The sequence below is a fragment of the Lampetra planeri genome, chromosome 16, assembly GCF_965212315.1.
Source record: "Lampetra planeri chromosome 16, kcLamPlan1.2.h2, whole genome shotgun sequence".
NCBI classification, from domain to species: domain Eukaryota; kingdom Metazoa; phylum Chordata; class Hyperoartia; order Petromyzontiformes; family Petromyzontidae; genus Lampetra; species Lampetra planeri.
This window is the reverse complement of record NC_136122.1, coordinates 4,461,402-4,474,311: the sequence shown is the minus strand read 5'-3', so window position 1 is coordinate 4,474,311 and position 12,910 is coordinate 4,461,402. Positions and strand designations below refer to the sequence as shown.

At 48.7% G+C, this 12,910-nt stretch overlaps 1 protein-coding gene across 2 annotated transcripts in view; it reads left to right on the top strand.

The window, feature by feature from the left end:
• The first annotated feature begins 8,437 nt into the window (after positions 1–8,437).
• The window catches only part of SLC1A2 (solute carrier family 1 member 2), a 72,784-nt gene continuing 68,311 nt past the window's right edge, over positions 8,438–12,910 (top strand). The window contains exon 1 of one of the 2 annotated variants that reach the window (XM_078601381.1): positions 8,438–8,773. The gene's annotated coding sequence lies outside the window, so the exon portion shown is untranslated. The remainder of the gene's footprint in view (positions 8,774–12,910) is intronic. The other variant, XM_078601379.1, reaches the window with a different exon arrangement.

The window sequence follows — 12,910 nt, the reverse complement described above, 5'->3', positions numbered from 1 at the left end:
TCAGTGATCCATCGCTTCTTTTCAGATTATCCAGAAGAACAACAAACACGCATGTTCGAGCCTCGAATAACGCCTCGTGGTGAGTCGATCCCACAATATCTTGCTCACTTTCAACGGTCCCTCGTTTTTTGAAACCCCTCGTAACATTATAAATGAACGCGAATCGTTTCGCAGCAGCATTTTAAGAAGTAAAAAAACAAGTTTGTTGCTCAAGTTGCACAGAGGCTGCTCCCCCTTCATCAAAGCGAATTGTAAACGGTGTGAAGGAAAGTCCATAGAAACAGGAGGCATTGGCAATGGCTGCAGTCGACAAAGGCCCTCTTTGTCGCGTCGACCTTGTCAAATTGCATTATGCTCTCCCCCTCCTTTGTGCCTCAAGTTGCTTTGGTTCACAACTTCAGACTGCGAGCGGTCAGTTCACATAAAAGCACCGGAGTGAAAAGATCTCGAATAAATTCATGCCCTTTTATTTCAAGCACGTGAGCGCCCCCCCCGCCGCCCCATTGAGATTGATTATCTCTTTTGCAAGCGAGACCTGCATGACAGGTCACACAAGGACAGTGCCGTTGTTATGGCACCTCCGATTAGCACGGTTGGCTACGTACGGTGCGAAAGAAGTTCAACATACGTACATGCATGCGTATATATGGACGCTTTTTTGGCAGGATCAAAAATAATTATAAAAAAAAATAAGAATAAGTTGTGCCCTTTCTGGCAATACAACAGGTGTTAAGATGTTCGAACACCAAATGGATGCCTTCCGCAAGGCATCAAGTCTGCATTAACCACACTTACTCGTGGGAAAACATGCACACGAACATGCTCGGATAATGTATGCATTGTTTTTTAAACTGATTGGCGTACACCAGAGACAGCTTTTTTTGTGGCCTTGCCTCACCAGTGTTAGACAAGAGGAATTATAGCTGTGGGACCCTTTTTAACTGTATCAAAAATTATGAAAAAATTTGAATAAGTTTCACCATTTCTGGCAATAAAACAGGTGTTAAGATGTTCAAACACCAAATAGATATATTGTCAGAGCACGTTTGTTTGCATGTTTTGCCACAAGTACGTGTGGCTAATGCAGACTTGATGCCTTGACAATAAAACCTCCTTTCTTACGATAAAACCTCCTGTTTTATTGTCAGAAAGGGTAAAACCTATTCTTATTTTGTTTCATCATACATACATCTTGCCACGTGCCCCTAACCTATGTTGAGCCTTGTGGAGGCCCCAAAGGTCAGGGCGCCGAACCTGACACGACTGATATCCTGGGTTCGAATCCAGTCAGCTGCCTGCGATTAAATTAAATCCCGAAATATATGTATTTGTTGTACTTCTTTCGCACCGTACGTAGCCAATCGTGCTAATCGGAGGTGCGATGTGGAATGAGTTGATGGTATCTGCCCAGTCACCACTGACTGTACACACAAATCATCACGTACGTTATGCCATTCTATTATTTATTCACGTCCAAGCAACGTTCATTATGTGCTGGGTTTTGCTCTATCGGGTTGGCGCCCACGTATCGCGTAGACCTTGCCGCGGGATTTAAACCACTGGGCACGCAAGAGCTGTCGTCCAGTGGCAAGTAATTTCACAGCTAAGTCACCCCAGCCAAGTCAGGAGTAATTAAAATGCTTGTAACAATTTACTCCCCCCCACTAACCCGCCCCCTGCCCCGAGCCCCCCACACCTTGAGACGTGATTAATTATCACAATTCGGTGTTGCAATTAAATTGTTAAAGAATTTTTTTTATAGAGTCTCTGGGTAGCTGCGGGGTGTGCGGGAACAAATTGCGCGCGGCATGTAGGAATTTAAACGGAGTCAATTGCTGCGTGTGCCGTTTGATTTGCGCGCGTGGTAGTGAAAAGACTCAGTTGAATCGACGGGGAATGGATAAATCAATCGCATCATCGCACGGGGAAGTGATTGCATGAATTATTCGGTGCCACCGCTGCCGCTGTGTTAGCAGTGGCGCGTAAGCAACATTAACTAACAAAAAATAACAAATTCGTCAATAAAACTGTGGCTTTAAAAGGAAAATTTTATATAGTAGGCGACGTTTCGGACAATGGTCCTTCTTCAGAGAAAATGTAAAGAAAGGTAAACAGGCTTGAGCTGGATACTTGCACATTGCTATCAGGGATGATGAGTGAGGATCGATGGAGCAACACTGCGCCCCAAAAGAAAGACCGTGCGAGAGGCGAGAGGCGACGTTTCGGGAAATGGCCCAGAAACATCAATTCGCGGGCATTAAGCATCGTCCTGTGCTCAACAACGTCCATACGACTGTGGAATTGCACGACCGACTCTGGGCTTACAACGACAGAGACCATTGCCCCCCCCCACCACCCCACCGACACGCGCGTTGGGTGAGCAGGGCGACAGATTTGCATTTGGTGAAGATAAAGTATTTACATACAAGCAGGATTTAAGAGGTATGCGTCTGTAGACACATTTTGTGTCGAGTGTTACTCACGTTGGCAGTGGTGCACGAGCACATATGACAAAGCACGTTCTCAGATTAACATGGCCCATTGTAACTGATGCAAAATAAGAATGGGGTTTTACCCATTCTTATTTACCCATTCTTGCAATAAAACAGGAGGTGTTAAGATGTTCAAACACCAAATAGATACCATTGGCAAGCAATCAAGTCTGCATTAAGCACACACACTTGTGATAACACATGCAAACAAACATGCTCTGATAATATATGTATTGTCTTTGAAACGAATTGGCCTGCACCAGAGTTAGCCTTCCTTATGCCCTCGTCTCACCAGTGTCAGACCATGATAACACATTCCTGCGGAGGGAGCTGGTAGGAACGTTGAGTTGCTCGGTCAATGGCCAGGGTCAACGGCGGCGTGGTGTATTCTGCAAATATGCCCGACTGTGAGGGTGGGCACAAGCCGGCGTGAGTAGGTTAAACGTTGAGTTTTATAAGGGCACCACGGGGTGACCAGCCCCTCCCCACCCAGCCCCTCCCCACCCAGCCCCTCCCCACCCTCCCCTCCCCACCCTCCCCTCCCCACCCAGCCCCTCCCCACCCTCCCCTCCCCATCCAGCCCCTCCCTCCCCACCCACCCCCTCCCTGCACGACGGATGGACACAATAATCCCCTGTGGGCTGGTGTAACCAGGAGGTTCTAACCAGTATCATTGTAACCTATATGACTACTTCAACCCGCCTCTGGCATTCGCATCTGCTCGGCCCACAGTGATGACATCACCTTTTACTCTCCGATTTAAGTCCGCAATTCTGGCTATTGCATGATGAAGTCGGTTGTTGTTGTTGTTATTGCCGGAGAAACGTCGCAGTACTCGAATGGTAAATGTTGCAGTGGGTTTACTCTCCAGCACACACCGGTGTGCTGAAGTAGTAACCAATTGGCACGTTCTGTTTACGTGACAAACCTTACTGATTGGCTGTGTCGGGTGGTGGCAGGTTTTACGACACATTTATATGTATGCAATATAACCCAAAATGTTTTATTATTATATAAAATATCACCGCATTATGAATGCACTGCATTAACTAACAATGTCGTGGCAGCCGAATAATGGTGTGTCCATGCGTTCCACTCAAGAAACAAAACTGTCGGAGCTTTATTACTTAAAAAAAAAGTTAAAAATGCGGGTTGTCCTATGGAGAAATATTTGACCCAGCACAGGAATGTGGAATGTCCACTGCTGGCTGACGACAACCAACGGTATTTGTTGCAGAGTATTTTGGCAGGTCAAAGCCCACCGTCTTCCACAAGCAGGAGGCATCCTACACAACCAATCAATCATATACCACGTCCCTTCAACGTTACGCGAACAGGGCTCGTGCCATTGCTACACGCTGTAGAACGTATCATGGAAATGCCTGCGATTTGAATTTAACAATAAAGTCTCTATTTTGTATATACGTCGACGCTGAGGTCAGGAGCCTCTTGAACAAGAACTTGATTTGTTCAAACTTTCTATGGCCAAAAACCACCAAAAGCAGTCATTTCAGTGATGTTGTCGATGACGATGAAACAGTGTTAGTGTTGGCACCCGAACACAAGTGTCGCTGCTGCGTCCAGACAAAGTGCAACCCGAGCGTCGTTTGCTCGCAGGGAGGAATGTTCTCAATTTTATCACATTCCAAATCCGACCCAAACCAATATTCTTCCGATCGCATTTCGGCAATAGCCACGGCCATCCGCTATCGACGGTTCAATGCCTGCGACGTGTTGTCAACCCGTGCTCACACGCAGGAGACACGCGGCTTTGCGTTTTTTTCCCCATACGCGTCTCGTGCTTCCCCGTCCGTGGCTGTGTTTTGATTTCTTTGGAAACACGCTACCTGGCGCAAACGCCCGCTGTGTGTGCGTGTGTGCATCCCAATGTTCTGAGACCTTTAAGGGTCCAATGGCAAAGACTCGGGCTAAAAATAGATAAGATGGTGGAGGGTTGTGAGAGAGAGGGGGGCTTGTTCCAAAGGAGTTCAGGGCTGAGACGGATTTACGCAGATGACATTACGCGCGGATGACAACACTGAAAACCCGATGGGGACCCACATGCATATAGATGCATAGCCTTACAGGCATTGTATACATTAATTGCATGTCAGACACAAAACACATTGGAAGCACGCTACAATTATTGTACGGCAGTGAGTGCATCGCACATACATACATACAACCATTGCATTCTACTTACGTACTGAAGACATGTACAATGGTACGTGAATTCCATCAGTCCATATATTGCACTCATTACATATTCGAGTAATCTCATACATATACAGCATTTATCATATGATTTACCGCAGTCATTAACAAACGTCCTGAATAAATTGCACACATGACCACAATCAATGCATGCATATACATTATGCAATTACAACATGGCACATGTGGTCAGGTGACTCCGACCATTACTTACACAATCTCCACTCAATGTGTGCATATTTCAAACATGATTTTCTGCGGTCGCGGGATATGTCTTGGTCTACCATAAATATTGAGTATAATGAACTCAATACATTATGGATTTCATTATGTGCATACTATAATCATCACACACAGTACATACCAAAAAAAATCTTACTGTGGTTTTCCCACCTGATGATGATTGCTTGTGTTGCAATCGAAACGTCGTGATTTGTTTTCAATTTATTTTATTTCTAACTACGTGACTTTACCGAAATAACCAAAGGGTATGGATTCCTGCAGTCACGAAAGCTTCAAATCAAGACACACAGTACAGTTGTTCAGATATAACCGCTGTACACCTATAGCGATCACAGTACACGCTGCATTAATTCACATACAAGTACAGCAGTGGATTAATAGTACAATATTGTACACATTACATCGTTTGCATGCTTCAATAGTACTGTTACATGGACATAATGAAGAGTAATTTCGTGTCATTTAGGAGGGGGAGGGTTGTTTGACCATACTTCACCACGTTTGGTCAGTGCGGATTGGGTGAAGGAAGTGGCCCAGCACCGGTTCCAGAGGTATCCCTCGCCACTGATGTTAGTCGTGAGCCGGACATCAAATGTAGGTGGCTCATTTCGTAGCGTGGCGAGCGAACCACTACGCAACTCACAGTGTGTGATCAAACATGAAAATCAGAGAATACATTTTGCGTATATGTATGAGGGTATAACGCCAATATGAAACACGCATCATCAGTCATTGCAGCACGTATGTGATGTCACATTGTGTTTGGTGGGCTCAACCCAAGTTCTTCATTCACACAGCTCCGATCAAACAGCGGCAAATCAGAATTGGCCATCCTATGAAGTGCGTAAATAAATGACAGTAAGCACTCGAATCTACAAGTGGCTGAATAACGCACACCCATTGATTGAATGAGATATGAGACATGGATTACCCGCGTGTCATGCATTGGTATGTTACGGGCTGCGCTTGACAGATGGTCCTTTGTTGACCACCTATAAAAAAAATCATCCGTACTGTCCTGGCCAAAAGCTTTGCTTAGTCAAGCTTCGTAACAGCCTTGTCATGCAACAGCTACGCACAGCAGCAATGCGAAATCTTACGTTTACAATTTCCAGATTTTTTTTTATTGAAGTCACACTCACTTGCATTTAAGGTAGCATTTGTTATGAACAGGTTGGATTATCCACGTGGTGCCTTGGTATGTCTTTACATTAATATTATTTTTCTTACAAAGTTACACATCCTTGCCGATTCCGCTGACATCTCCAGCAGAGCGAGTTGTATTTGCAGCAGTTCCAGACGCTGCATAGTCGCAGCTCATTGATTCAAGTCGGAATGTGGATCCGACGCAATAAGCATTGGCCAGGGCAGGGTTGGCACTTCGCCAGTTGCCTCCCCTCTAGAGGGAAATCTGCGTACACTGAGTGTGGTCGAACGCCAGACAGAGATGTTTGTGTTGGGGCCAGCGAGCAAGGTGCAGGAGTGTTCAATATACAGCAGTCATCCTCTTCTGCGCACTCCTCCTCCGAGACGTCTGGCCAGTGGGAGGAGTGGCCGGCCAAAACATTATCCGATAGGGAGCCCTCCAGAGCTCCACATCAGCCAGCAGTGGCGCGAGCAATATCTTGCAGGGCTGCGCCTTTAGCTAGCGACACTATTGCTAGGTAGTAGGATAGAGCCGCGGCCTTCATTGCAAGGCCACGCGGGCCACTGGCAGGGCCCTGGTGGCCTTTCGTGCGGCCCCTCGACAACACGAGTGACCCCCCCACCCCCGTCATCATCCTGCTGCTGTCAAACCCCCAATGGTTTACAATGCGTGGCGGCCCTCACACATTGACGATCATCGGCGCAAGTAACCCCCCCCCCCTCTGAAAATGAGTGAAGACCACCGGGGTAGATCTTCTTGGTTCTTTCGGTAAAGTCATGTAGAAGGGAAATAATAAAAGAATAAAAATAAAACATAATAAAATACATTGTATTTTATTATGTTTTATTTTTATTATTATGTTTTATTTTTATGATTTATTTTCCTTCTACGTGACTTTACCGAAATAACCAAGAAGATGAATCCCTGCAGTCACGAAAGCTTTAAATCGAAATTTCACCGGGGTAGAGTTTTATCATTCGTTCCTTCTAATCGCGAGCAGGCAGACAACAAGGGGATCCACTGCTCGCTGCCCTGTTCAGATGTGCTCGTGAACAGTGGAGTGGTGGCGCAGCGGTTAAGAGCACTGCGCTACGAACCTGGCTTCCCAAGTTCAAATCCCACTCACTGCTAGCGTCAGTGACGAGTGACGTCTGAACCCGCCGTGCACCCCTCCTCTCTTCACCAAGCCGCATTGACCGGAGTGGTCAAGTATTTATAATATAAAGGTTTTTGGGTTAGATCGCGTTATTTATGAATGTGTCGCAACCCTCCACCACCCGACACGGCCAATCAGTGGTGAAGTATGGTCAAAATATATCTTCCCGCGGCCGACGCGACGTGGGGAAGGAAGCCTTCGCCCAACAGCAGATTTATTCATGTAAAAAAATGATGTGGAGACTAATTTCAGGGAATAGGATGAAGTTAGCAAGCTTCCGCTCTTATCCGCGGATATCTTATTATTTTCTGCCCCAAACTTGACTTTCTGCACCCCCACCAGCACCACCCCGCCCCGTAATCATCCTGTAATCCGCGAATTCCGCAACATATTCGCGGATAACACCGCATACCGCGGGGCGTGAGGGCTTCAGCCGTGGACTCGCGTGCGTGGCTGATTGGTGGTCCTCCCTTCCTCCCTCGCGAGCCTCACCCACGATTACTACAATAACCACGTTCTGTCGCTGCTGCTGCCAACACAAATAATGCCCCCCCCGCCCCCCGTGGCTTATCTCACCTTCCCAACCAGCCTCGCTCCTCCTGTACTGCCTAATTGCGCGCACACGCCACGGTTAACAATCGGACGTGCTTTCCACCGGGAGGGAGACACTGCGGGGCGCGCGTGTGTGTGTCCGTGTGTGTGTCTGTGTGTGTCCATGTGTTGTTGTATGGGGAGCGGTGGTGTAGCGGTTAGCGCTGCGCCGCACTACCAACCCGGCGACCCGGGTTCGATTCCCGCTCACGGCAATAACACCAGTGACGAATATATCTGAAACGGTTCGGGGTCTCAGTTAGGTCGACTCAGATTCAAACGAGTACCTGGTTCAGTTTGTGTAAACATCGTATTTAGGGAGACAAAGGCGGCCGGGCGTGGCGCTGGCCACCCACACCCACGTTCGTGTGCCGTGCCGGCCTTCATAGGTGCTACTCGCTCACAGTATTTGTCAAGGCTACACGTGGGGGCGGGGGGGAGTCTTTGTGTTATTCATAAGCGGCAGAATCTACGTAAGAGACCCTTTTGTGGATTAGGATCGTCTCACCCTGCTCACTCCCCCACCTCCCTCTCCCCCTGCCTCTCCCGCCCTCTCCCCTCTCCTGCACACCACCACCACCCCCATCTCGCCTCGCTCTCCCTCGGCCACACACCCCCGGGAGCTGTGTTTCCCACTGCCGCCTACACCGACCACAGACTGCCAGCGACCAGTGAAGAACCCGCATAGGATTACAGGCGCCTCTGCTGCGACTGAGAGGGCTTTGGGTGTGGATTATTATCACTCTCATAACCGAACCGATAGTTAATACTAATCGTTATTAATTATAGTTGGAGGTTGTGTGTGTGGGGGGGTGGTGTGCGAGGCTGCCTGATTTTGGAAGTCGACAGCACTTGGGCATTTTCACCCGGCGCGTCAACAACCCTCTCAAGGGGAGAAGGATTCGTCGAGGGAATCCGAACCGAGCACAGGTGAGAGTGAGAGAGAGAGACGGCGGTGGGAGAGTGCGATCTCTAACACGTTTCACCCGTTCATTCCGCCGCTACGCTCCGGACCCATTATCATCATCACCGCGCGCTCGCGCCTCTTGGCTACGTTACACGACTCCGTGATGCTGTTTGGCTCTTGATACGTCGCGCGGTCCTTCTTAAGACGTTCATCTCGAATGCACTGCGTAGCCTTTGGATTAATTCTACTCCCTTTCGTTGCGCGCGGTGTCAACGTGAATGTATTACGACGCGCTCGCACGCATGCACACTGCATACCCGTACTCACTCCGACGTACGCTTTACAAGGGAGTCCATATGGTGGGCTGATTAGGATGTAATTGCTCCGTGAGGAATGCTAGGAGGATGAAACTGTGATGTAGTTCATATATTAGTTGTAAAAGGTCCGTCGTTAAACAGGAGACGCACACGTTAGCGGCGGTGGGAGCCGAAAGTTGTCGTGCAATTTGACGTCTTCTGTGATGCGTGCAGCGCTTTCGACCTCCGTAAATGTATCCAATTGCAGCGCGGTAACCTCAATATGCACTGCGATGAACTCGACAGCCGAATGTTTATTGCACGTGTAATTGGACTACACATGCCGTATGCATATATATTAACATGTCGTGTTTGTTTGGGGAGCGGTGGCGCAGTGGTTAGCGAACCGCGTACGCTGCGAATCCCGGCCACCTGATATCAATCTCCGCTCACGACCAATAAACAAGTGGCGAATATTTGAACCGGTCCGGGGGACTACCTCTCCCTAGGTCGAATCAGCCTTAAATTAGTACCTTGCGCGGTGTGTCAACATTCAGCACTGTGGGGAGACAAAGGCGGTCGGACGTGATGCTTGACCAACCCAAGCATCCCCTCGTGTGTTGTAACCGACCTTCTTCACAGCGCTACTCGATCACGAGCACTTGCCCCGACAGTCCGTTGAAGGCTATACGTGGGATCTTTGTCTTTGTGTTGCATGAATATACATGTTCGCTAAGCAGAACTTGCCCGGATTGTCTGAATGCCTACATGGGGGGGGGGGGTGGGAATGAATCGCCGTCGTTGTTGTTGTATCGACTTTCCTGCCTACGGTACCTTCTCATATCGGCTGCAGTGTATGGCCGAAGGTGCTGATCTTTGTAGGAATGTGTTGTAGGTATGAGTCAATGTGCCGACGTACATCGCCATTAGGGAGACAAAGGCGGCCGGCCGTGGTGCTGGCCACTCCACCCCCTCGTGTGCCGTGCCGGCATTCATAGGTGCCGCTCGCTAACAGCGCTTGTCCCGACGGTCTGTCAAGGCTATACGGCGGGGATCTTTGTCTTTGTGTGTACACGTGTGTAGACACAAGGATCGCTATGTTGGTCCGCGTGAAATTGTCGTTAACATCGGTGCTAGCATAACCGTTCATACCAGTCTAAGCTCAACATACTACATGTTTTGTTATAAATGCGTGTGTGCGGCGTGTATGCCATGTCTGTGTCTGCACATGTAACGCGACTTTGCGTGTGTGTGTGTTGAAAGAGCGGTGGCGCAGTGATTAGTGCGCCGCGTAACGAAAGCAGCAACCCAAGTTCGAATCCCGCTCACGGCACAACGCCGGTAACGATTATTTGAATCGGTTCTGGGGCTCCTTTAGGTCGACTCAGATTGAAACGAGTACCTGGTTCCGTTGTGTAAACATAACCATTAGGGAGACAAAGGCGGCCGAGAGTGGTTGCCGGCCACGCAACCCCTTCGTAGGCGCTCGCTGAAAGCAATTGTGCTTAAGGTCTGTTAAGGCTACACGGGGGAATCTTTGTCTTGAAAGATACCACCCCTCCGAATGTGTGATCGCTTGCATCGTAAATATAAATTCAATGTAGAGCCAACGTTTCAAACGAGACGAGGACTTTATTCTTTAAAAAAAAAAGTACATTCTAACGATGGTTAGTATAGTAGCAGTCGTGCAATTGACACATTCAAGGAAAATAGCGCAACAAATTCGTCAAAAAAATAATAATGTGGCCTTAAAATAAAATAAAAATACCCTTGTTAATATTACATAAATAGAAGGGACATTAGCCGAAACGTCGTCGTTTATTATATTTTTTAAGGCCACAGTGTTATTGACGAATGCGCGTTCTTATTGCACGTACTACGTTCAACTGCTTTCGCCCCGTACGCAGCAAACCGTGCTTGTGCACCACTGCCAAGGCAATATTGCCAAAGTGGATTGTTTAATGGCATGAACGTGTTTAAATCATGTTTGCTTGAAAATATTTTCATAAAATGCAAATGTTATCCCTGCGCAAACACACGTGTGCGAGGGCAGGGGTGGGCGCGTTCGCGAAAATTCCACATGCCTCTGGGCGTTTGTTGGGAATCGAGGGCATCGTTTACTCGCCACGAAGCGGCGATTATTTGATTGTCCCCAGTAGAGGCGGTGTGGTGAGTCGATCCGTCGAACAGGATTTGAACTCTTCGTCTGCCACTTGTGAGGGTCGCACGCTTGACTGTGGTGCCAGTGAAGTGAAAATGAACTTCTTTGGTTCAAAAGGGACCTTGCCCAAAATAAACTGACCGTGGTCAGAGATGTCAAGAAAATGAATGCGCGCTCTTTGTGTGTTTTTTTCTCTCGGCTATTGTACATTTCAAAAGGTGAAAAAAGCCACGGACCAAAATGCGATTTTTCACACGTCGACCACAGCCTATGGAGTTGACCCCCCCCCCATTACTTCACTCCGTCCGCACAAAAGCGCATCAAATCAAGGAATTCGTTGGGAAAAGATTTTTGTCATATTTTTTTGCTCGAAATGTCTTTTTCGTAAACGTATCATCCTCACCATCCCTCGTCCATTCCTCAACGTGGGCCTCAAATCAAATTCAGGCACCGCCGAGGTGGCGGCCGTTGGTCGCAGTTCTAAGACAAAAGGCGAGCGCTTTGCCACGGCTAATGCCGTCCACATGGCTACACCTCTCCGTCACCCGCTGAACATGAGCTTTGTCAGCGGGACTCATTCTATAAGGAGAATGTTGCCTAAGAGGGACAGCATCCCCAATGTTATTGTGATGCTCGCATGACTGTAGAGCACCCCACAGCCTCTGAGCATGTCTTGTCTGACAGGTTCAGGTTTGACGTAGAAATAGCAGACGGACCGACAGCGGCTACTAACTCAGAATCAGCTTAGCCCGATTCCGAACGCACATGGCCGGAGCCAGAATCATGCCAGGCTGTACTGCGGTGGGCGAATCGGATGCATTCAAGAGCTGCGCGAACGACATCTGATTGCTACGCTCGGCTGTCTCTGCTCCCCACAAACGCGTGACATTCCGCCACTGCCCCCACAGGAGAAACTGGGATAGGGGGTTTTCAGGGGAGTGCGATAACCGCAAGGGCACCAATATCTGAATGGTTACAGACTCGCAAATGATAGCTTCCATTGGAGGCGCTCCTTTTCATTTCGCTCGCGATGCGTAACAAGCGCAAAGCAGTTTAGTGGCATCTTTCGGCCATATTACGTTTCAATGGATTCCAATTTAAAAAATCCATCCCCAGCAGTCAAAGCACAGTGAGCGTGTAGGGAACCAGAAATGCAACTGATGTGGACAACTCACCAACGCGTATGGCTACCCTGTCTGTACCGGGTACAGCTGCTGCTAAAACTCTGCAGGTAGGTGGCACGTCGAATGCATGTGTCGACATCACGGACGTCCCCTGCATTCTCGCTGTCACCCGTCTAGCCAACTTGTGCCAACGGGTGACTGAGACGGGCCACTGAATTGGCCCTTGCTCGGAATTCCGAGGTGGTGGTGGTGGATGGCGAGTTCGACGGATGTACAATGCGATGGTGAAGAGCCCATTGATTCAGCACGGCTTTCCGAGGTGGTGGAGGACGTCAGACGGTTGACCCCAAGTGGGCCGATCCCGTCTTAAGAGGATCTCTGCGACATCCTCGCCCAACGTGACCCTCGCGGCCACAGCGATGACGGGCGACGCACGCTCGAGGACGCGACGTCGCTGTTGAGTCGCTTCGGCGTCCGACGGCGGGGTCATCGTATCGCTGCCCGGTGTCTCAAAGACAGCTCCCGTTTTTTTTTCGCCACCATCTCCTCCAGCCTTGACTCCACAGCAGCCACGCGCCG